At 47.5% G+C, this 5327-nt stretch overlaps 1 long non-coding RNA gene across 1 annotated transcript; it reads right to left on the bottom strand.

Annotated features, from left to right (window-relative positions):
* Positions 1–1776: 1776 nt before the first annotated feature.
* On the bottom strand, positions 1777–4859 carry LOC142831909 (uncharacterized). Its single transcript, XR_012907087.1, has 3 exons — positions 4641–4859; positions 3043–3231; positions 1777–1935 (listed from the first exon to the last, which is right to left on the bottom strand). It is a non-coding gene; the product is annotated as an uncharacterized LOC142831909 (long non-coding RNA).
* Between the last annotated feature and the right edge of the window lie 468 nt (positions 4860–5327).

Genomic DNA, 5327 nt, shown 5'->3' with positions numbered 1-5327 from the left:
TGGCTGTGAAGCAGAGCTGGGATCCAGATTTCTCCGGGGAGGCTGGAGAAAAGGGACCACACCCGTGAGACATGCTACTTTCCTGGGGGTATGGTAGCAACCAGCAAAAAAGGAGAGGGAAAATGGCAAGACCATGCTACCTTTCAGCTCCCCGCCACTTTCTTCCAGCCTGACTGTTTCTTGTTTCTATGGCAACAAAAGCAATCTTAATAGCAATGCTTATCTCTTAAAAAAAAAGTGCCGATTACTTTTCCTGCTCTGCACCCTCCTAACAAGGAGAACACACAATGGAAGAGTACACACAAGACAGCCCATCTCTCACTTAAAGGTCCAGTATCAGAATCAAACCCCAGTCAACAGGATGTGCACATTTAGTGGGAACCCACGATGCCCAAGAGGCCAGGAGCAATGTTTGGGCTCCTCTGTTTGGGTTGGTCACTAGTCTTGAGGGAGATGACTCAGGTGCTGCTTGGCAAAGTCAACAGGCCCAAAATAAGGATGCTCTATGAAGGAGGCAGCTACTGGCCACCACTGGCCACCCTCGGTCCACCTCCCCTCCTTTCTGGTCACGTCTCTGCGCTCCTAGACTCGTCCCAGTTGCTGTAGTCCCTACCACATCCTGTTCTCTTTCTTGTTCGGGGCTCTTGGCTGAGATTTGACCCCACCTCTCTCCAATGACCTGAATTTTGCAGTGAAACGAGCAGAAGTCCAGGCATCTCCAGGGCTCTGCTCTAACGCAGAAACCAGGTATCTGGAGGGCAGCACTCATTTTCAACAATTATAAATAATAAGATTTATACTTAATGACATAACAAATATGTCTTTCTGTTCTAAAACTTTATCTATTTTAGGTTGTGTTTCATGTAGTCTGGACAGACCTTGAACTTACTATATAGCTGATAGTGACCTTAAATTTCTGATTCTGTCTTTTAAAAAATATTTTATTAATTAATTAATTTATTTATTGTATTTTTGAGACAGAGTCTCACTATGTAGTAGCTTTGGCTGTCCTGGAACTCACTATGTAGACAAGGCTAGTCTCAAACTCACTGAGATCCAATTTCCTCTGTCTCCAAGGTGGTGGGATCAGAGGTGTAGACCACCTCTGACTATGCCCAGTTAACTCAGTGCTGGGGATTGGACTCAGGGCTTCAAGTATGCTAGGTGAGCACTCAGCCAACAGAGCCATATCCTTAGCTCTTGTCCTAAAACTTTAAAAATGTGGGTGCTATCCCTTTTCCAATCCTTCTCCTAAAGGTGTTAATGAAAAGGGCCTTCCTTTTTCTCCTCTAACAATGACTCATGTTGACCTCCAAAGCACTTATAAAAGTTAATAGATATTCTTTTTTTTTTTTTTTTTTGATTTTCGAGACAGGGTTTCTCTGTAGCTTTTGGTTCCTGTCCTGGAACTAGCTCTTGTAGACCAGGCTGGCCTCGAACTCACAGAGATCCGCCTGCCTCTGCCTCCCGAGTGCTGGGATTAAAGGCGTGCGCCACCACCGCCCGGCTCATAGATATTCTTTTATGAATTTATTGGTTCCTTGAATTATTTCATGGAGGTTTATTTTGTTTTCTGAACAAGCTGATAAGCTAGCCATAGTAGAATCATACTGTTTACATATTTGTAGAATTTAATTTGTAGAATTCCTGTATATTCAATTGTGGCTTTCCCTCACTGGATTTGCAGTTTAATTCTTACACAGTGTAGATATGTTTACGAATGCACACAGGGAAGAGTAAAGAGGATTCCCAAGCAGAGACAGGCAAGGGCTATATAATTGGTATTATGTCTTGTGCCGATCCCAAATGATACTCATTCACCAAGCTGCGTTTTTGCGAGGTCCCCTCTTGCTGCAGGATCCTCTGTCTCGTTGGCCTTTGGGGCTCTCTGTCTTTCCACCACTGTTTTGTCATCTTTCATTCACCTAAGCTCGGCTGGAGATAGAATTACCAATAGGGTCTGTGATTAAGGGTTTTGGTGGCTGTTTTTGATCTCTCCCCTGAACTAATTAAGGCTGGACAAAGCAAGGCCATGAGTTCATTAAAGGGGCAGGCACTGATTTAGTCCCTGTCCAATTTTAGGCACCGCACTGCAACGGCAGGCAGTAAACCTCACAAAACAGACAGAGCAAATGACTAGAAACTGGACTGGGGAGATGGCTCAGTGAGTAGAACATGATATAAGGAGGAGGACCTGAGATCCCCACACCTTCAAAACCCGAGTGTTGGGGGTGTGTCTGAAACATCAGCACTGGGGAGCTGGAGACTCAGTGAACTCAGTTCATTGAAATACCCTGTCTCAAAAACTTAAGGCGGCTGAAGGAAACATCCAGCATGGAACTCTGGTTTCAGCATACAAGTGCACACATGTGAACATATACAAACACACACACACGACATACACACAGGCATACGCACACACAACACACATATTATTAGGTCTCTAAGACACAGTTGAAGAAAGGGAGTGAGCCAAGAGGAAGAGGTGGAGAGTCCTCTCCTTTGCCAGGGTAGATAGGGAAGGGCTCCCTACAACCTGACACCTAAACATGAAGGGTTAGAGTGAAGATGGGGGAGCAGGGCACCGTGTGTGTGTGTGTCTGTTTGTGTGTGTGTGTGTGCATGTGTGTGCACACACTCGTGTGCACAGGATAATCCAGGCAGAGACAAAAGTATAGTCCAAGGCACTGAGGTATGGAGGAGGTTGGTATTTTAGAAGACCCCCCCACCACATATGTGTGTGTATGCATCTATAATATATAATATTATTATGTAATATAATAATATTATAATATATAATATTATTCTCTCTCTGTATAGATATGTGTACACAGTGTCATGTGCCTTGGCTGGAGGTCAGAGCCCAGGTTTAGAGAGCCAGCCGTCTCCTTCCACCAGGTTCAGAAGGAACTCAGGTCACCGGGCTTGGCTGAAGTCACCTTTCCTGACTGAGCCCTTTTCCCTGGCCCCATCATGCCAGCATCTTGAGGTTTCAGATGTAGATGGAGCCCGTAGCATAGAGGCAGAGGATGCAAAATGTACCTGCAGCCCGAGGAGAGCCAAGCTCTGTGCTCCTGTCTGCCCACCATGCTTCAAGGGCTGCAGTTGCTCCAGCGTGCAGCTCTGAAGGGCAGTCGGAATGGATCAGCTGTCAGAACCGCGGAGTCTGGGGCCCAGCCATCAGGATGTGGGGGTGTGTGTATCTTCTGTTTATTCTTGCAGTTTGCTTCCCTGAAAACACACGCCTAGCTGCCATGCTCCTCTCCCAAGGAGGCTAGCGCCAGCACTCCATTGCTCATGAGCAACCCTGCAAAAACAAACCCTGGTCCTCAAGGCGGCTGAGGTGCCAGGGAGTCAGGCCTGTGCTGGCTGGGCATCCCAGAGCCTAGGAACAATCTGGTCTTCAGGAAGAGAGGGAAGAAAAACAATTTCAAATTCCAGGCGCCCAGGGCCTCTTACAGATGGCCATTGTCAGGGGAAGGGAAAGCTAAACTGTGAGTTAGCACGGTGGCGCCTCTGGGAAACGGGGAGGATATTGAGGTTGGGGGCCGCTGCTCAGGGTGTTTGGGCATCGAGGAAGGGGCTGGGTTAGTTGAAGAAAGAGCTGAATGGCTCCCTTGTTGGGAAGCACGCCTTTAAATGCCTCAGTTTCCAGTACTAACACTGCGTAAGGGGGCACGGGTGGGACGGCTTGGCAGGTAAAGTTGCCTGCCTATGAGCACGAGGACCCGAGTTTCATCCCAAGAACCCACGTGCTGGAAGGCCTATCTTCCAAAAGTCATCCTCTGACCTCTGTACATGCGCAGTGGCACATGACCACAAACATGCGCACACACACACACACACACACACACAAATAAAGTAAAAGAATTAAACAGTTATACAGTGAATAGCTACATGTGGTGGCAACAGACATATTGTCCCAGCTAGTGGGGAAGCTGAGGCAGGAGGATCATTTTATCCCAGAAATTCAAAGCCTGTAAGGATAACACAGTAAAACCCATGTCAAAAAATAAGCAATGGGGCAGGAGAGAAGGCTAAGCGGTTAGAAGCAGTTATTGTTCTTCCAGGCGACCCCAGTTCAATTCCCAACACCCATGTGACAGCTCCAAGTGCTTGTGACTCTAGTTGCAGGGGATCTGACAGCTTTTTTTCTTCTTGGGCACCAGGTACTCATGTAAAGGAAACATGCCAAGGCTGGGATGTGGGGAGGTTTGAGCATTCAAGAACCTGTCGAGCATACACAAAGCCCTGGGTTCAAGCCCCAGCACTGCGCGAAGGAGTCATGATGGTGTGTGCCTGGAATCTCAGCTCTTATAAGGTGAATTCAAGAGGGTCAGTAGCTCAAGGTCATTCCATAGAAAGACAAAGGTCAGCCGATGCTACACAAGACCTGATCTCAAAATTGCAGGAACCGAAATGGAATATGCTGGACTGAAAACGAGTGCGGTCTGCCATTCTCTATCTTTCTAAACGTCTAAACTTCTCTCTTTCTTGAGTCAAGGATGCCAGCACTTCCCTCTTCAGTTCATTCCAGAAGGCTACTGATCACCATGGTGAGGTAAAAAGAGACAGTGGCCCTGGATTTGTGCTTATATCGGGTGTTCCTGCCAGTTTTCTTCCCCAATGGCTCCACTCACCTGGTTTGCTAAATGCAGACTTGGTGGGGCTGTGCTGCAAAATTCCAGCATTTGGCTAACAAGCCCCCGGGTTATTGCTGTGCCAGGAAGTAGAACAGGGAATTCCTTCCTGGCTGCTTCATAGATGTCATGTCTTCGCGAGGTGACAGACTCTTGTTTGCAGGGTGGATCTCACTGGCCTGTGTGGCGCTTGGGAAACTTCACAGCTTCGTTCGGAACTCTTCTGGAAGGAGACGGAACAAACACTGGAGGTCAGTGACTACATCACGTCCTAAACACTTTCCATGGGAATCAAATTCCACTCCGAGTTGCTCAGCCAGAACATCCGGAACCAGAAGGGGATAGGTAGACATTGTGTGTTTCCTTTTCCTGTGTGTGAAGGTTGTGTATGTTTGTGTGCACATCCCTCTGTGTGAAGGTGCATGTATGTGTGTGCATCTAGATGCTAGAGGTCGGTCTCATCTTAGGAGCTGTCCCCCTTTTTTGAGAAGTCTCTCACTGGGACGTGGAGCTTGCCAGTTTGACTCAGCTGTCTGGCCAGCGAGCCCCAGGCATCCTCTTGTCTCTGCCTCCTCAATGCTGGGATTATATACGCCACTGTGCTTGGCTTTTTAAAATGTGCATTTTGGGCATTGAACTGAGGTCTTCATGGTTGCATGGCAAGCATTTTACCGATTGAACCATGTC

Source organism: Microtus pennsylvanicus, chromosome 11, assembly GCF_037038515.1.
Source record: "Microtus pennsylvanicus isolate mMicPen1 chromosome 11, mMicPen1.hap1, whole genome shotgun sequence".
Taxonomy (NCBI): Eukaryota; Metazoa; Chordata; class Mammalia; order Rodentia; family Cricetidae; genus Microtus; species Microtus pennsylvanicus.
This window is presented reverse-complemented; position numbering and strand designations above follow the sequence as displayed.